The sequence below is a fragment of the Rhinolophus hipposideros genome, assembly GCF_964194185.1.
Source record: "Rhinolophus hipposideros genome assembly, chromosome: 4".
Taxonomy (NCBI): Eukaryota; Metazoa; Chordata; class Mammalia; order Chiroptera; family Rhinolophidae; genus Rhinolophus; species Rhinolophus hipposideros.
Window position 1 is genome coordinate 4,806,255 of NC_138050.1, and position 20,401 is coordinate 4,826,655.

At 42.7% G+C, this 20,401-nt stretch overlaps 1 long non-coding RNA gene across 1 annotated transcript in view; it reads right to left on the reverse strand.

Moving 5' to 3' along the window:
• Positions 1 to 20,401, reverse strand: part of LOC308496768 — a 29,770-nt gene that overhangs the window by 3,907 nt on the left and 5,462 nt on the right. The window contains exon 2 of the long non-coding RNA XR_013993220.1: positions 996 to 1,074. This is a non-coding gene — a long non-coding RNA (uncharacterized lncRNA). The remainder of the gene's footprint in view (positions 1 to 995; positions 1,075 to 20,401) is intronic.

The following is a 20,401-nucleotide window of genomic DNA, read 5'->3' on the forward strand; positions in this document are numbered from 1 at the left end:
TTAACAAGTAGGAGGGGTTTGGAAGCAATAGATAGTAATTAAGAGTTGTTAGACGTAGGTTATTTAATACTGTTATGCACTGCCTTTGGTTTTCTTAAGAAACCCAACAAAAACCAAAGCAGTGCCAGGTGCCACAAGTAGCAGCTGCTGTCAACGTGATGAGGAAAACCTTAGCATTGCCTCAGATGGGCGAAGGGCACCAGTCCTTTCAACCTGCGTATGCAGAGAGGGGCCCCGTCAATAACAGCATTTTGTTGTTATACTAAAAATGTGACACATCTTTGGGACAAATCCTGAAAAAAAGAAAAGCTTTGGCTTCCAGAGACGTACCATGTGCCAGTCAACCTGTTGCACTCCATCATGAGTCCAATAAAGCGTCTTGGTCCGGTAATTAGAGGTTGATTTTACTGGTGAGGTAGGAAAGCTTTCTTTAAAGTCCTGTGCGCCTGCTCCACTGGGGTTCAGTAACAGGCGGATTTTCTCTGACCACAAAAGAGTGGTACTATAGCGCTTAACCTCTAAGGAGGTTATTTCATCAAATATTGATTTTTGTGCACATAAAGGAGGTAGTTCATGAATAGAAAATGTAAGCATAAGCAAAAATTCTTTCGTTCTCTCAGTTCGTGAACACACAAAGGAATGATTTCAACTTAGCCACTGAGGATGGCATCCACTGTACCTACTAGGAGGGGGGCAGACGTAGAATGTTATTCTTCCTCAGTGTTATCATTCCAAGAACAGATGTGCCCAAAAGAGACTACCCTGGATCATGCAGCCTTTTACTGTAGGCTGTGAAGGCAAAGCCAGAGACTTTGTGGCCAGGTGTGGATTTTTTTTTTTGGCTCCGTACTTCCCAAGCTACAACTGGGCCTTTTCCTCAAATCGGGCTTCTGTCACTGAGCAGGGCAATATGGTTCAGCTGTTGCCGTCCTGTGAAAGCCAGCAGCAGCATCATGTCATCTAAAGTGGAACAACCCTCACCCTCTTCGTCTTACCTGTCATTGTCGTCATTCTCCATCTTACTCTGTAGCCAGTAGCCAGTAGCCAGTCAATCAGTCACTGTTTGCTTCCTTTCTGTGGATAAGAAATGTTGACAGATGTTGTGAAAATCAAAGGAGCAAATTCAAAAAAACAAAAACAAGAGCAAATTCAAGTAAAGTGCTTTCAAAATAAATGCAATGGTCACCTTGAGTTATCAGTTCATATCCATAGGATGGCTATAATCGAAAATAACAAATGTTGACAAGGACATGGAGAAATTAGAACCTTCATATATTGCTCTCAGGATTATAAAATGGTGCAGCTACTTTGGAAAACAGTCTGGCAGTTCTACAGTTAAATATGGAATTACCAAATGACCCAGCAGTTCCACTCTTAGGTATGTGCCCAAGAGAAATTAAAACATGTCCACTCAAAAACCTGACACAAATATTCACAGCAACGTCATTCATAATAGCCAAGATGTGGAAACATCATTCATCAGCTGATGGATGGATGGATAAATAAAATGTGGTATGTCCACACAATTGAATGTTATTCAACAATATGAGGTCAATTAAGTTCGCAAACTTGTTGAAAGGATGTTGCTCACCTTTTTGATATCAGAGGGATTATTCATTATGAATTTGTACCAACTGGACGAACAGTTAACCATGTTTGCTATTTGGAAGTGCTGAAAAGACTGTGTGAAAAAGTTAGACGACCTGAACTTTTCACCAACAATTCATGGCTTTGGCATCATGACAACGCACCAGCTTACACGGCACTGTCTGTGAGGGAGTTTTTAGCCAGTAAACAAATAACTATTGGAACATCCTCCCTACTCACCTGATCTGGCCCCCAATGACTTCTTTCTTTACCTGAAGGTAAAGGAAATATTGAAAGGAAGATATTTTGATGACATTCAGGACATCACGGGTAATACGACGACAGCTCTGATGGCCATTCCAGAAATAGTTCCAAAATTGCTTTGAAGGATAGACTAGGTGCTGGCATTGGTACATAGCTTTCCAGGGGAGCACTTCAAAGGTGACCATAGTGATATTCAGCAATGAGGCATGGAGCACTTTTTCTAGGAGCAGTTCACAAACCTAATTGTCAGACCTCGTAAAAGCATGTGAAGGACTGATACGAGCTACAATGTGGATGAACCTTGAAACCATTGTACTAAGTGAAGGAAGCCAATTATAAAAGGCCACATATTGTGATTCTGCTTGTATGAAATATCCAGAATAGGCAAATCCAGAGAGATGAAAAGTAGATTAATTGTTGGGAGGACTAAGAGCTGTGGGGAATAATGGGCACTGGAGGCTAATGGGTTCAGGATTTATTTTGGGGGTGACGGACTTGTTCTGAAATTGATTTATTGGTGTACTCTGTGAATACTCTAGAAACCATAGAATTTTGCATCACAAATTATATGGTAGGGGAAGCTGTTATTGAAAAAAAATAGGTACAAATGCAAAGGCAGATTAATAATAATACTGTGTTTTCTGCAAATGACCAAACAGAGCTGAACTTCATCAAGGATCAGTTCAGGGCCGGATCGACTTATTACCAGCATCTAGGAGATCAGATGCATCTTCTAATCAAGGATGTCTTGCCCGCTGTCGGCTGGGCCGCAGTTGTCATTTTCTACATGTCCATAAATGTCCAAAAGCACCAGTGTCCAGACTTAAAAAATGGGTGTCCATTGCTTGCAGTAAAAGCCCAGAAGGAAGAGGGAAGCAGTCTTCTAATCCCTAGGAACCAAATGTTTATGGGGGAGGGAGTGGGGAGAACGATAAGTCCTCAAAGGCTTGGCACTCTTCTCAAAGCAAGAATCAAAGATGGGCAGCAAAGAGCCCAGCCCCACGAGCCTCTAGTACTTGTGGATTCTCTTAGGAAAGGCTGCATCGCCCATGCCCTTGATGGGACAAATGATGACACTGAATGAATAAGCAGTGACACGGGCTCTGAGTCAAACAAGGGATTCAGAAGGCTGGGACTCTGAATGCAAAGACAACTTAGGAATATCTTAAATCAATTTATTTTGCCTATATTTTCCTTTTTATGTATGCCAAAGAGTGATACATGTTTTAAAATCTAAGTGTAAAAGAGTGACTTCAAAAAGTAGAAAATAAAAATTATAAGTGCTAAGGAAGCATCATCTCGTAGTTAACGCTGCATGTTAGAATCTAAGAGGTCTTACATTTGGTAATATTTGGTACTTATTAAAGAGAGCTCATGAGCATGGCAAGAACTCTCTTCTAAGTTTAATGTGATATATCCAGCTGTTTCTTTGGAAAAATATTGTAGTATAATTCTTTCTTCTGAAGCATTGAAATTAATTGACATTTGTTCTAGGATTTTCGTAGAATTTGTGTGCTATTCGTCAGAGTTGTGTGCTATTCATTGACCCTGTACTCTGTTCTAGGCAGTGTGCTAAGTGCTTTTTGTGCATTTTCTCATTGGCAGCTAAGAAGAATGGTGTGTAGATAGTACTATTTTCTATTTGATAGAAAAGGAGACTGAGGTTAAGAAATATCAAAGAGCTCTCCCAGCAGCCTTCTGCACTAAATGACACAGCTGGCCTTGAATCTGTCTGACTCCGGAAGGCCCTGCCCTGGACTGCTCTGCCAGAACACCTTTATGGCCAATTCTAAATCGGGTCTTAAAAAGAAAAATCACAGACAATTAAACAAACGCAAAGGGAAATGAGAAAAAGGAAGATGGATGTAGTTATATGGTAGTTGCAGATTTTCTGGGTCTTCTCTAATTACACTAATGGCCAACTCAGCCTGCCTTTTCCAGGTTACTGGAAGGAGATTGGAGCGAACACAAGTGAGAATCTGTAGTTACATGTTCCAGCTTTCTCCTTCTGTAATTCTGCTGATCAGCCTTAAAACTAATTAAGCTCTGTCTTCCACTTTTATTCTCCAAGCTTCCTGGTTTTGCTTTTGTGTGCTGGCATGCCCGTGGAGAGAACCACACAGGACTTGAGATGCAGAGCTAGACTGAGAGTATCCTATAACAAAATCCCAAAACACAGAACGTTAGAGCTCAAAAAGGATGGCAGAGATTGGCGCACATTGAAACCACCGATGAAGTTTTTCCAAGAACTAGATTCTCAGTGGTTCTCAAAATGGGCTTCCTGGACCAACAGCAGCAGCAGCAGCAGCATCACCTGGGATCTTGTTAGAAGCGCAGATTGTGGGGCCCCACCCCAGACCTCCGGGTCAGAGACTCTGGGGATGGGACCGCAATGGGTGCTTTACGAAGCCTGCTAACGTTTGAGAACCACTGAACGAGGGCACAAATCTTGACAGGATCCTGAGTGTGTTCCACTTTCGAAATATGTCACAGCTGTATTTCAAATGCAATTTTTTAAAATATTTACTTTCATATTTTATACGTGAACCTTCTTCTAGCATGAGCAGTTTAAAAGCACAAGAATCCTGGCCTGAAAATCTGATCCTATTCTCCTCCTCTCCTCCCTAGCAATTAACATCGACTAAAAATATCTTTTCTTTAAAAGTTTATCAGTCTGAAGTGGTTTCTGCATTAAATTGTAAGGTATTAGACGACAGTAACCACCTTGTTCCACCTAATTTGGAAACGTATCCACATCAATACACAAATAGATATATGATATCACTAAAACTCTTCTCAAAATTTATTTGGGGCTTTATTTTGCAGTATAGGTAGTTTGTTAACATAGTTGTTAAAAATCACTTTTCCAATTTATTGACTATAGAAAAAAATAGTGACAAGTTGCCAATGGGAGAGAGAAGACACTTTTTCTGGCTCCTGAATATCTTTAATTAATTCAATTTCTGAAACATTTCTGCATATAATGATAATTTTATTTCCTCCTTACCAATTTGGATGCCTTTTATTTCTTTCTCTTGTCTGATTGCTGTGGCTAGAACTTCCAGTACTATGTTGAATAGAAGTGGAGAAAGTGGGCAACCTTGTCTTGAATTTCTGAAACATTTCTTTCCCTACTAATATTTCGATTTGGTGCTTGGTATGGGAAAGTGTGGAAGTTGTTTAGGTCAGCATTTCCCAAATGGTGTTCCTGCAAGATGTCAACTTGTTTCTGAAAGCAAAAATAAATACATCTGGGAAATGCTGTGTTAAAAAAATTAAATCAATAGATTCACTTCATGACTTCTTGAGTTTTCAGTAGGTTATCTGAACTATGACTCTTCAGGGGATATATCATACACAGCATTTGCCAGATTTTTCTAATAAAAAAATTTTTGGAGATAAATCATTGTTTTTAAGCACCTTCTGCACTGACATGGAAATATTGCTCTAGAGCAGGGGTGTCCAAACTGCGGCCCGCGATCCATTTTTTATTGGCCCGCAGCAAATTCCAAAAATATATTTAGTTTACTTAAATAAACCAGGTGAGGCAATACGGACTTCACCTCGAGTGAGTGGCCCGGCTGTTTGTGTATTTTACCACATATGGCCCTTGGTAAAAAACGTTGAAAAAAGTTTGGACACCCCTGCTCTATAGAATCCTTCTTTGTAATAGTAATTTGTGCAAAGAAATTTTACCTATCAATGTGTTTAATGGTTACCTTAATTTGTAAAATATCCTAAGGACTGATTTCTGGTGTCTTAAAACTAAAATATAGCCCTGGATATATTTTTGTCTATATATAAAAATGGATGTAAATGTGTGTCTAGGTGCATCTCTGCTTTAAGTAATTCTTTTAGTGTTTTAAAAAACATTGCTTCTGAAATATAATGAGTTTTAAGTAATTTAATAAACTGAGCATGACAGATTGTATTCAAATTAAAATCTTTGTTAATTTCTTTTTTATTTTGCTAAAAGAGAAGGCCAGCTGACATTTAGACCTTGTTGGTGATAAAGTTATTTCAATTATTAATGTTTTCTCAATGAATACTTATTGAATATGATGTTAAATGTTTTGCTTAGTACTTAAGGCGTTACAAAGTATTAGTTTTCTGTTGCTGCACAACACAAATTATCGGAAACAGAGGCTTCAGACAACTCGCACATATCAACTCATCGTTCTGCAGGTTCGAAGTCTGGCTAGACACAGCCAGGTTCTCCACTTGAGGCGTCATGAAACTGAAATCCAGGTGTTGGCCAAACTGAGCTCTTGTCTGGAGGCTCTGGGAAAAATCCACTTTTAAGCACTCAGATTATCCTTAGAATCCAGTTCCTTGTGGCCCATGTAATTGAAGTTCCCTTTTCCTTGCCTATTGCCAGTGGGGTGTTGCTCTGTGGTCCCAAAGGCTGCTTTCAGGTCCTTTCCATGCTCCCGCCTCTTCAAGACAGCAAGGGCATGTCCAGTCTTTCTCGTGCTTTGAATCTCTGACTTCCTCTTCTGTCTCCAACCAGAGGAAACTCTCTACTTTTAATGATTTAATGTGATTCGCTCGAGCCCACCTGGGTAAATCCCTTTCTTAAAGTCAACTGTGCCATCTCATGTAATCATGGGAGTGATATCACACTCACAGATTCCAACCACATTCAAAGGGGGAGGATACTCTACAAGGACAAAGGTCATGTGGGGTCATTTTAGAATTCTGCCTACCACAAAGTGTAAGAATTCTGCCTACCACATCCTGGTTCTCCAAAGTTTAAAAATTAGTCAGGAGACAGACAAATATAAAGAGAATGTCAATTTTAAAATGAATACTATAAAAGTGCTGCAGTAGTTTGTAAAAGGGGGACATCAGTGGAATCAGTTCATTAGAAAGGGGGCCACTTCATTAGAATCATTGGAATCAGTTCATTAGAGAGGGGGCCAGCCGGTTAGCTCACTTGGTTAGAGCGCGGTGCTCTTAACACCAAGTTTCCTGGTTCAATCCCCGCATGGGCCACTGTGAGCTGCGCCCTCCACAACTAGATTGAAACAACTACTTGACTTGGAGCTGATGGGGCCTGGAAAAACACACTTAAAATAAATAAAAAATAAAAGTTTTAAAAAATAAATAAATAAAAGCCACTGAGAGGTTTGGTTTTTTGTTTGTTTGTTTTGGTTTGATTTTTTTAATTGTAGGCCCTGAGGGATAAGAGCAATGGCTAGCATTTATTGAGTGATAAGTGCTATTTACATGTATTATCTCTATTTGATCTTTACAAAAATCCTACCACAATTATTCCCATTTTGCAGTCGAGCAAGCAGAAGTTTAGAGAGGAGAAAGCTGGCAAGTTGCGGCCCAGGAGCAACACCAAGCCAATGGGCAACTTGTCACTATTCAGTGTAACAAACCTTTGTTAGGTCATTACTCTGAGCCAGGCACTGTGCTAGGTGCTATTCACACAAAAGTAAGATCCGGTTCCTGCCTCTGGGATGTCACCAAAAGAGACAGGGTCCAGAAACAAACCATTGCCCTGGAGTAGGGAGTGCAGTAACACTACGATGGCCTGACAAAACAAGGGGTGACCTACTTTCCTTGGGGGGTCACCAGGGACTTCTAGGAGGAGGTAACAGAAGTCATAATAGAGCTGAAGAAGGGATAGTTCTCCAGTAGAATGTGGAGGATTGGGATGGACAAGGAGAAATTCCAGGTATGGGCAAGGAAGAATCAAACCATGCAACCTAGGTAGGAAAATGCTCGTGTATCCTGGTGCTTCTGTAGGGCGACCGGAAGAGAGCAGAGACTACAGAAGAAGCCAGAGCATCAATGGACTTAAGGACATGACACAATAGCCAGTTTGGATTTATCCCAAATGTAGAGAATCCAGTGAGTTGTTGTGAGCTGCAGAATAACACGGACGGACTTGTACCCAAAAGGTTACTTCAGCATTAATGTGGAGGACGGATGCGTATTTTGAGAAGAGCAGGAGTAGAGCAGTTAGAAAAGTACCATCGCACGTCTATGAGCCATATAAAGGGCATGTGTAAGAGGCACAGCAGACAAATGTGTGGGGACCGTGGGTCTGTGAGATCCGGTAGCTGGTTAGATGGAGAGCATGGACAAGAAAGCAGATATGGTCAGTCCTGGGTCTGGTTTAGCCAGTTGTTTGGATAGTGGTACCATTGAGTGGCATAAGGAGGTAAAAATACATTTGGTATTGGCCAAGTTAAGGTTGAATTATCTGTATTACATGCAAGTGGAGATGTCCACGCACATGTCCACATGCTGCAGTATTAGGACAGGCATATGCCCAGCATATGAGAGCATTGTGTGGGGTGACTTCCTAAAGCAGGTGACTCTCGGGGCACAGGAGGAAAACCAGGATGGTCAGTGAAGAGCTCTTCCATCGAGCAAGTGAAAAATGACTAAAGAGCCCAGGATGATGGGGGTAGCTGGGAGAAAATGGAACCCAGCTTAGGAGTGCTACCCTGTGGTTTTACATGGTGTACTAAGCACAGTGACACAGGAACCGTGCCCAGGACATGAGCACTGCCTACTACGAAGCCTTCCAGAGGTCACTGTGGTCCTGAAGCTCTTCCTTCGGCTCAGGAATTGGATTGATTTGAGTTGTTGGTTATTACTGTTGGAATGGAAGTGGCTCCGTTCCTCAGCAGTGACCTCCCCTTAAGCAAGCTTATCAATACTGGTTCACACATGAAGGGATGCAGTGATTTGCAGGGGGACCTATAATTGACAGCTGGCCTGGGTGACCAGGGCTTGTCCCGTGGGAAACCATCTGCCAGGAGGCTGCTCTAGGACGTGACCTAGAGAAGGGGAGCGCTAGGACTCCAGTGTTCACTGACTGTCACTTTCCCTCTCCGCAGACATGGAGAGACATTCTAGTGGACATCAGATGGGTGACGTCCACTGCTTCTTGCTCCCTGGGTGTCCTTTACCAACCTTTCTAGTCACACGTTTTCTCTACACCAGCTTCATTGTTTGCTTCTAGTTGCCAAATTGCAATCACTTTTTAATCCTACTTCCCTAATATTGCTCCCAGGTTTTGGTTGAGTCAGAGAGGTCAGATCAGGGTAGGCTTAGGTTTAAAACTTCTTGCAAATCTGTCGAAGGAGGGTGTGCCTTGTCCCGTGAATCCTAGGCAGTCCCTGGGCATGTGGCTCCATGAAGTTCGTATTTGGGGTAAGTTAACCTGGGGCTCAGTGTAAACTGTGTTAGAGTAAGGAGAGGCCAGAGGCTAAGAGTTCAGTTAAGAAGCTGAGGCAGTGGAGTTAGGTGGACTGTGCGAGGCCAGGAGTAAAATGGTAGCAGAGAAGAAAGGAAATGCCATGCTGAATGGTCATTTCCAAGAGAGAAGCAGCAAGGCATGGTGACTGATGGGCGACAGTGGGTACAAAAAGAGGCACACATTGGTGTACTCAGTTTCTCCAGTTCTGTGATTGCTATGGCACTGTTTGGGGTATTTTAATTAACATTATGCTCTGTTTAAGGCAGGGGTGTCCAAACTGTGGCCGCGGGCCAACTGTGGCCCACGATCCATTGTTAATTGGCCCGCAGCAAATTCCAAAAATATACTTAGTTTACTTAAATAAACCAGGTGAGGCAATACGTACTTCACCTCGAGTGAGTGGCCCGGCTGTTTGTGTATTTTACTGCATGTGGCCTGTCATGCGGGGTCTCCTGCGGGCTCTCTGCTCCCGTTCCCCACATAAGAACACAAGACATGGTGAGGCCAAAAAGGAACACCCACGAGCCATAGGTAGGGAAGTCATACCACTATATTCTCGCTGGCGGCTGGGTTTACACGACTTGCGACCTGCTGTCCACTTTGCTGCCAACCGACCTACTCTACTCGACTCTCCACTCTCCTTCACTCTCCTCGGCTTCCCTCCACAGCAGTTATATAAGTGGCCAATGGCTCAACGGTTACAGCTGATGGCCAAGTAGCCACAGCTGATGGCCATCCAATCACAGTTGATGACCATTTACTACCCGAGCCAGCACCTTTCTATGTGAGGCCGAGAACCTGGAAACTGCTCTCTGGAGCTCTGTCCCCACATGGCCCTTGGTGAAAAACGTTGAAAGAAGTTTGGACACCCCTGGTTTAAGGTATATGTTTATGAGCACTATACAACTGTAAAACTTGATTGTTTCAGTGTGACGAATAGTCTGTCAGTCTGGTACTCCCACCCTTATTTTATAGAATGAGCAGCTTCTTAAAAATTCCAACTTGTAGACTAATCTAGACTATGTCCTTTCTTGGATCTCTTAGGAAGAAATGTCCCTGATATCAGCCGAATAAGGAATAGAATTCTGAGAGAAGCAGGCTAGTGGGGAGGGAGGTGTGGAGGACAGGCGTCTCAATTAGTAAGCACACATTGAGCACTCACTATATCCCTAAGATTTGTGAGGTGCTGCGGAGGCTAGGAAAGCTAGCTAACAGCTCCTTCTCCTGAGGAGCTGGACACCCTCTCAGGAGTCAGATTGCCCTGGAAGAAACAACCAGAAGCAAGCAGCCTACAGGGTATATAACTGAGCTGCTAGGCTGATGCATGGAGATGGGCCCTTTTTACATACAAACTGAGCGATGGGCCTCTGGAAGCCACCGGAGAGAAAAACACAAGGTCAGGAGGACAGAAAAATTGTAGATTGAAAGCTGTGAGAGAGGCAAATAGGCAACTGGAGCCCTACATTTCGTCACAGAGCCCAGAGGGATTTATCCTTTCTGTTTTGCCCAGACATTTCTTCTTTGCAAAACACTTTTCTGTGTATTAATCTCATTTCAGTCTCGACCCAATCTAGCAAGGGAGGCAAGGTGGGGATTCTAAAGGGGGAAAGGATTTGAGAGAGATTTACGATGTCAAAACAGCAGGATTGTACGACCAATTAATCTTCCGGTTGAGTGTGAAGGAAGCCCTGAGGATGGCCCTCCCACTCACTCACTCAGGAAATTGCTCGCGAAGCAAATACTTCTTGAGGGTCTATTATGTGTTCTGGTGCCAGGGCTCCAGGTTTCTGGCAGAGGCCACCCAGTCGCTCATGGTGCCGTTGCCAGGAAACGCGACAGGAAGCAACGAGGAAGAACACCTGATGCTGACTCTCCCTCTGAGCCCCAGCGGCCTGTGGGACGCCCAGGTGAAACTGACTAGTAGGTGATTTTGCAGGAAAGTTTGGCTTTTGCAGGGTGGAGGTCTGGGATATGAAATGGATCTGGAAGTGATTAGCCTGTAAGTGAGAGTTAAGACTGAGAGAGGGTTAGAGGACCTGGGGAGATCTTGATTAAGACATTTAACAATCCTGAGCTCCAGTTTCTTTCTGTGGGAAATGAAGGAGATAATATCTACATCATGGGATTATCTTAGATCATATGAACGTGAACGGACCTGAAAAACAGCAAAGCATTACATAAACCGAAAATTCTGTTACTGGTGTTTCATCACTGTAGTAGCCACATCTTGTCTGACCGAACAGCTTAGCAAATTCCTTAAAAAAAAGTTCAAAATTTTGCACTAATATTTCTCCATTATCTCATTATCACCATGCCCTTCCCCCACCCCCACCATCACCACAGGCAGAGGTCAAGAGCTAAATAGAAATAGGTCTTGATACCCAACCCAGGCTTTGAGTAGAAACGGAGAATATTAGACTAATTCATAAATGTGCCTTAGATGCAAAAGGCATGTCCTGATCAGGCAGGACAGTTGTGCTGTCTGTCATGTAGCTTGACTTCTAAAAGTACAACAATGGATGAGTAACAGCAAAACACATTTTCAGATATTCTGACCATTGAAAAGTGAGGGAAGGGGAAATTTAGAAAAATTTGAGAGAAAAATTCAAGTTATGATCAGGAAACCCCCTGATTGTCAAAATGAAAGACAGGGGGGAAAGCCAGGATACCTTTAGAAAAATATTCAAAGCAAAGTCAGAGGACATCAAATATAGAGCACTGTTTTGATTGAACACAAGGATGAAATAGGTGACAAAGAGGGTTTTTGTTTGTTTTTGTTTTGAAAGTCTGCTTTTTTGTCATTTTCAACTTTATAAGACTATGGTTTAAAAACAACTATCTTAGATTAATCTTTATTTTGGGGCCTGATGTTACTATAACTAACTCCATGGATTAGAACCTCACCGTGAATAATAAGGAACATATTTCTGGTCAGTTTTCAATTTTTTTACAGTACGATATGGTACTAATGGCTCAGAGCCCATCCAGTCAGCCCATTGCATTTTCCAGCTTTTATTAATTGATGACAGGGTGCGTGGTACATCTACTGTGCAAGGAGCCACTGTGTCTCAGAAGTTAAACGGAGGAGGAAGATGGGTCACCTTGTTCTAGAAATTTGCTTACTCTATTCTCAGCAAAGCAAGGTGGGGTTGCTTCCTGAAATTTTAATTCTTGAGGCCTCAAAAATTCAAACTGCAATGCTAGTCTTCCTCAGACCATAGACATTAGTGTGAAGAGTCTGTTTCTTTGTGTTTCTACAGTGACATAAACTAAAGGAATTGGCTACTTCATTCCCTCATTCAGTCATTCATCAAACGTGTATGGAGGCATTAATATGTGGCAGACATTGTGATAGTTGCTAGGGGTACATGGATGAAGAAAAAGTCCTTACTCCTAGAACCTTCCAGTCTAGTGGAGAAGACAACACAGGATCAGCAGGAAGAGGCCAGCTGGTTGAGCTGAGACCCCAGGCAAGGGAGAAAACGCAGGAGAGGACTCCTTAGGGGATGTGGGAAAGTTGGCATTGTAGTGGGAGACCATACTCTTATTAGTGGCAGGAGGTTGGGTTGGAGGCGTACTAGGCTGTGGGGACAGAGCCCCAGAAAGCAGTTTCCAGGCTCACGGCCTCACATAGAAAGGTGCTGGCTCAGGTAGTAAATGGCCATCAACTGTGATTGGATGACCATCAGCTATGGCTAGTTGGCCGTCAGCTGTAACCAGTGAGCCATTGGCCACTAATATAACTGCCGTGGCTATGCTAGCAGAAAATGGGGGCTAGCAAGCAGATGGTGGCTGGCAAGCTCGGATTGCATTTAGAACGGCGGATTGCAGCTAGCCAGGGGAGTCGATCAGTTGGCAGAAAAGCGACAGCAGGTCGCACGTCGTGTGGATCCAGCTTCCAGTGAGACTATAGTGGTGTGACTCGCCGACCTATGGTTCCATGGGTGATCCTTTTTGGCCTCACCATATCCTGTGTTCTTATGTGGGGAGCGGGACCAGAGACCCCGCGTGTCACCCCGCACAACATAGGGTAATGTCTTTCTAAAGGATTTGGGCTTTGACCTTGAATGTGATGGAGCCCTCTTGAAGAAGCACTCTGATCTCCTGGCTTCTGTGTAGGCTGGGTTTGAGAGCTGGGACGGTTTTGTATATCTCTGCGTCTTCATTGTTTTCCAATGAACACTTTTGAGTACTTCCTAGGGAGCATCCTAAGAGGCAGGGACACAGGAGACACAAGACTCAGCCTCTTCCCTCGGACTCAGCTTCTTCTCTCACACTCAGCCTCTGCCCTCAGACTCAGCTTCTGCCCTTGGACTCAGCCTCTGCCCTCAGACTCAGCTTCTGCCCTTGGACTCAGCCTCTGCCTTCAGACTCAGCTTCTGCCCTTGGACTCAGCCTCACACTCAACCTCTGCCCTCAGACTCAGCTTCTGCCCTCACACTCAGCCTCTGCCCTCAGACTTAGCTTCTGCCCTTGGACTCAGCCTCTGCCCTCAGACTCAGCTTCTGCCCTTGGACTCAGCCTCACACTCAACCTCTGCCCTCAGACTCAGCTTCTGCCCTCACACTCAGCCTCTGCCCTTGGCCCCACACACATGGGGCAGGGCACTCCATGCACCGGTACTCGGGAGCTCCAGTGGGACAGCGGCAAGTCGTAGGCTTCCTGAAGATGGCAAGGCTCTGAAGAATGAGGAGTGAAGCCGGGCAAGGGAAAGCTGGAGGGGCGCTTGGACTGAAGATAGTGGGAGTGCAGCAGTGGTGGCAGGGAGAGGCTGGCGTGTGTGTGGATAGATGGCACCAGGATGTTTTGCAGAAAACATGCCCATTGAGGGGCAGAATGGCCTCTGGAACAGAGCCCCAGGAAGTGGGAAGGAGGGGTAAGGGGGACAGTAGACACGTTGGCCAGGAACAGAGGGGCATGTCCTCATGTGGTATTGGAGGAAATGAAGTAGGAGTGGATGTGACTACAGATTGGTTTCACAGGGGGTTGATGACAGACCACGTTTCAGTAAATCGATTAAGGTTCATGTCAATGAAATAATAGTGTACCCTTAGCACCACACTTGGATGGCTCTGGGAGCACGTCTTACCTCTCTTCAGGCAGATGCCTGCTTCCTCTCCTTCCAAAGCTCTCCACGGCAGAGGAGAACGTGCCCCTCAGTCCGGAAACCAGAATGAACATCAGCCGCAGGTCTTAAATGCTTCCACCCCAGAAGCTGCCCTGTCCCCTCCCTGGCCCTCCTGGCCTTGGGACCCTTTACCATTCAAAGACCCATACTGCCTCTCAGGTCCCCTGTGCTCCCACCTGGGAAGGGGCTGGGGAGGGGCCAACGCCCAGGGATGGAGTGCTCCCCCACCTCCTTATCTCTTTCTGATTCAAATGGATTTTCCTGTCTCCTTTCAGCCAGTTTGGAATCTCTGTGGAGGCTGTTTTCTTGTCTCGTCCAGTCTGTTTCCTTGTTGACCTCAGATTATTTCCCAGAGAGGATGAGACGGAGTGAAGAGAAAGGTGGGGTCAAAAAGACAGGCTTGACTTTGAAATGTTGGTGCCCACTGGGGTGATTACAGATGCAATGATGGCTTCACTCTGGTCCAGTAAGTAGGAGCGCAGGTGAGAGCAAGACGGACCCCGTGTTGGTAACTGTGGAAGCTGGACACTGAGTTTCATTACCCTTTTGTCTCTAACTTTTGCATGTTTCAATTTTCCATAATAAAAAGGTGAACAATTAAATAGTTGGAATTTTAAAAATACTGTGAATTTACAATAAGACTTCATTTTTGCCAGATAATATGAATAAATCCGTGCTATTTACCAACATAAAAGCAGGCAGGAGCTATCTAATGAGAACGTTGCGGTTTGGACCTTTCCTGCCCTACCACCAGCTCCAGCCGTGGACAGTGTTATCTGGTACTTTCCCTGCTTGGTTTTAATCACAATTACCCGACAGCTTCCTTCCTTCTCTCTGAGCATGCTTGCCAGAGGGGCACCTTCCTTACTCTCTGTTACAAGTTTGAAAGGTAACCCTTGTTGGAAGGCAGTTGCCATTTAAACCCGTCCCAAACTTGCCCTTGGCCCAAGCTCGCCTTCCACCCCAGCTATGACTGCTGTGACAGGGAACTACTAGTTGTCATACTTGTTTCTAAATTACCCGCTTGGGCTTCTCCAAATCAAATAATCCTTTCCTTGTCCAGTTTTTTCACAGGTCTCTGATGTCTTACAAAGAACTGTCTTGAGCTTCTCTAGTACTGGAAAGATGCTTAACAATATTAAGTTATACAAAAACAAAGTTCAGAGGTAAAAGATTCTTTTCAGTTGAGACCACATCGTGATAGAGAAACTTAAAGACAAGTAACTTTATGAGTCAAAAGATAAGGAACTGACTAGCAAGAGCTGCCGAGGTTTTGGGTGGAGCATGGGTCACTGGCTGGGGCAGAGTAATTCCCATTCAGCTTTCTAAATGTCGCCTCCAGGCATTCCGTTCCACCTTCTTAGTAGCTGTGCGTTTTCTTCAGGATAAAACCCACATTTCTTAAAGGACAAGTAAGATTACTGGAGATCTGACTCCACCCACTTCTCCACCTGTGTCTCAAGATTTCCTTCCTGGAAGCCGTGCTTGATGCTTCAAAATCCTACTGATCTCTCCTTCCTTTCCTTTGCATCTGTGCTTAGCACCTTGTAAGGTCCCCAAAGAAAGCCTAGTAGTATCAGTTACCCTGCAGAATGGTGGCAGCCCCAAATGAAGACAGCTGATTAAACAGACCCTTAGGCTGGCAACAGAAATGTTAGTTTTCTAATAGTAGAGGGACATTCTTCCTAAAAGATATAGGACAGCATATAACGTAATAATGATTTGATTGATTGGTTGGTTGGTTGGTTGGTTGGTTGGTTGGTTGGTTGATTGATCACTAGGAGCCAAACACTATGCTCAACTCTTCACCTATGTCACCTCCTTTACTCTTATCATAAATCAGTCCCTCTGCTTCACCCTGCCCCACCCCACCCACATCCCATCAAATCCCTTAAGAGTGTGGACTCGGAAGCTGGTCTGCCTGGATTTCAAGCCCAACTCTCTCTTTTTAACTCATTACAGTGCCTCGTGTGCCTTAGCCCTCACGTCTGTAAAATGGGCATACCTGTAACTTCTTTATGAAACTGTTGTGAGGACTCTTGTGTTAAGCTTTGAGAACAGTAAAGGTCAAATAACTGTTAGCAATGAATGTTATTATTTCAAGATATTCAAATGTGGTCGTTTTTTGTGTGTGTTTTAAAATATTTTCTATACTTTTTTTTCTGGTTCATTTTTGGACTCTTAAGACTTCCTGCAAATCAACTAACTTTTTTTTTTTTCTGTCGAAATCACAGGGTTACCGTAATCAATCCTATCTAATTCCTGTCTTCTAGCATCCTTTTGCTAAGGAATGTGACAAGGAAGATGGAGCTGTGACGCATTCCTGTCTCTGTAGAAAGTAGTGAAAGATCTATCTATGCTGAGATTAAGAGAACATCTGCAAGGTTTTGTACTGACTGAAAAATGAAAGTTTTATATGTAATATATAACATATAATATATACCTCCATAATATAGATAAGTGAATTTTAAAATAAATCATGTACTATTTTATATCATTTTATATAATTTAAAAATCCACTCACCTGGAGTATGATGATGGTTGAACAAACTTACAAATACACAAAAGTCATTGAAAGCTATACCCTTTACACAAGTGAATTTTATAATGCACACACACACACACACACAATATGTACATTGTGTCTTAATAAAACTGTTTTCAAAATCCTATATTATAAGGTATTGTATGTAAACAGAAGAAGTCTGGAAGAAAATACACTAAACTGTGAACAGTAATTATAACAAGGGGAGAGCTGGGGTGTGGCAGGTCTTCGTGAGGACAGCTTTGGTTTTTTATTCTACTCGCTTCTGTATCAGAATGCTTTACCATGAGCACAGATTTATGTTTTATTACATATTATTGGTCTTTTTTGTTCACTGCTGTAACTCTAGCACCCAGATCAGTGCTCGCATATAGCAGAGGTTTAATAGATATTTGTCAAATGAGTGGTTAAGTAAATACATTCCATTTCAAATGTAGAAAAGCAAATAGTGGGCACAATAACTTGATGAGTTTTGTATGGCGCTTTCAAACTTGCTAATTTTTAAAATCCATTTCCAAGATAGATTTATGGAAGTGACGCTTTTCAGCAATTTGAGAACTATTCTTGGAACACTCTGAATGGGTCCTGGCTTAAAAAATTCAGGCTTCGAAGTTGATTTTTGGCAGCTAAATTTGGCCATGAAAGGAGTTCCCACAGTGTATCTTTTATTCAATCTGTCATAAAGCATGTACAATGATTTATTTTTTTAAATCTAATATAAGACAATGAGATGCTGTAATAGAAACTGTGGTAAATTGTAGTTTCATGTGTACTCGGTATCGCCTTTAAATTATCTTATTGAAGTTTTTCTTAAAAAGTAGTGGAAGTAAGTCTGTTGGTAGTTTCCAGTCTACATTAGAATCTGTCTGAATGTCCCCTCCCGAATAAGCGTGGTTTCCGCGTGTTAAGGTAAATACTTGTTGATAAGTACCTAAAATGCTGGAGTAGTATTGGCTATGTGAGTGTTTAAACATGGTTATGACTCAGCTAATGATTATTTATGATATTGGACATATTTTTATTTTACTGTTTGCTGAAATGGAAGTTACTTGCTATTTTTGTTTAACGCATTTATGAATATATAAAATAATAGGATCTTGATTTTAATCTCACCTTTCCTCTAAAACAGTGGTTCTTAAATGTTTTGGCCATAAACCCCTTGAGTTTCTTATGAGAGTGATGAACCTTTGCACGAGAAAAATGTACACATTTGAAGATGGTCCCAAACCTCAGGTTAATAACTCTTGTTCTAAATCATTAAAACGCATGGAGATATCTGTAGATATATTTACGTCCATAGTTTACATGCATATTTAACTTAAAAACATGTAATTTAACCAAGGCTTCTAGCTTTTGTATTATGGCAGCTTTCACTTTTAACCTTCAAGCTATCAAAATGGCTCTTCAAGCTATCAAATCCTTTACAAGAATATCATACTCACTGCTCCAGGTAAGAGGTACTCAGGTAACTCTAGAATGATTGGCAGATGGACTTCAGATTTATAGTAAGCAAACTCCAGTGGCTTGGGGCAGAGTTTAATTCTCTTTAAGTGAATTCAGCAGCTTTCTGAATTCTTCCAATAAAGTAATCATTACGTAATTATTTAAAGGTGATGTAACGAAAGGATCAACTTCTCAAGATTCTTTTTTGGTCTTGAGATTCTAAGAAGTTCAAGACCAGCAACTATGGTTTTTAAGAGGGAGTCTACAATTAATAAAGAGTTATTTCTTATATTTGTGCTTCTTCTATGAGAACAAGTGAAGGGAATTGTGGTTTTAAAGTGTGGTTTGGAGAATGTGTTGGGACAGACCACGAGCTGCTCGAAAGACAGCAACACAGAAAGAAACTCAGTTTGAAACAAGAAGAAAAGAGAAACGGAGAAGCACTGAATTAAGGATTAAGGACGGGTGAGACTTGCAGTTCCTGAAAACTGAAGATTGACAGGTTGATGAGCCACCCAATCTGGAGTCACAGTCACCGGGCCCATTTCAGACATAAACACACCTATCATTCAGTTATAATTAATGGGAAAAGAGAAGGGGTCGGGGTGACTTCTGGCCCCATTTTCAGGGCAAAGAATTTGCTGATTTCCTACACTAAGAAACTTTTCTAGATTTGCGATTTGGGGGGCAAGAATTATTGGAAGTGTATCCTGCTCCATAACTAGACTCTGGGGAGAAAAACCCTGAGGGGACAGAGTTAATGATAATAATCTTACAGAGGAAATCAAACCCAACAGTCTTCCCCACTGCCCCCAGCAGTTATAACGCCTCTCCAGCTCTCCCACTCCCAGTGCACCCCAGTGGGATTAGGAACAGTATATGAGAAGATAAACTCCAAAAGACCATTGAATTTTTCCGACCAAAAATCCTTAGAGGTTATACTTTTGTAGGTTAAGGAAAATGGAGTAAGTAGTGGATTCAAAGATGGAATAAATGAATAAATGTTGACTAATCATTTGAGGTGTGCAGCTGTGAGTGAAGAGAGAGAGAGAGAGAGAGAGAGAGAGAGAGAGAGAGAGAGAGAGATGGGTTGGTGCAGTGGTATCGAACAAATATGTCTTCACATTGGAGGGTCCTGGTTATATTTAAAGGAGAAGTGAGAGGAAAGAGCCGATGGAAAGAACTAGGGAATAATTTTGGGAAAAGAAGAGATGACTGCGGACCTTAAGGTCTCCGTCTAGGATTGAAGGGAGAGGAGGCTGACTGCCAGGAAGGGGATGGTTTTCCTGTGTACAAGAGTAAGAATGCGAAGAGTAGAAGAGACGTTACATGGGGCTCTGGGAATGACGAGAATATTGGTAGTGCGTGGGTTAGGAGGGTGGGGTCATTGATCTGAGGGAAGGAAAGTCTATGTGGAGGAATAAATAACCATCAATCTGAAGTTCACCATAAAGGAAAAATGTACCAAAACTTGGTCAATCGTCTTTCCTCTTAAATGACTCAAAGTTTCGAGGAAATTGCCTAGAAAATCAAACCGTTCAACTCACCCATTGACTATATTATACTTTACTTTTGAAAACCCCACAGCGAAGATACCATGTCTAAGAGATCAAGAATCTTCTTCCCTGATAGCTGAGCTTTTTAGCTATTATACTGAGACAAAGGCAAGCTAAGGGACTGGTTTCTTGGTCCATCACCCTGAACATTTTTTGGTAAGGCTTTCATTCGATACTCAGTCTGAACTGCCAGCTACTTTTACATAAGTGCATTTCCTGGATATGTGTGTTTTATGGCAATCGCCAAAATTTCCTGCTTGCCACCAGTGCCCAGCAGCTATCAGGGATCGAACTGGTGATGCAAGGAGGAGGCCTGCATGTCAGATTATGTATCGAGGCAGATTGTTGAAAAGGCAATTACTTATTAGGGACTGGAGTTTTGGTAAACAACTGATAGGAGGCCTGACGGGAGAAGTGGGCATGGAAATGACCCGCATTTATCATCAGGAGCTGTAAACATTTAATAAATACATAGAATTGCTACGGGGAAAATTCTCTCCTACCTTCTACTCTGACCCTCTTCCTACCTTTGGCCACCCCTTCTTCAAGTGCCCAATGGTGTCATAAAAATGTATTTTAAAAAAACACTAAAAACCTAAATTTTTTTATTTACTGCAAGTTCATATCCACCAGTTTTGGAGTTAAAAATTTCAGTG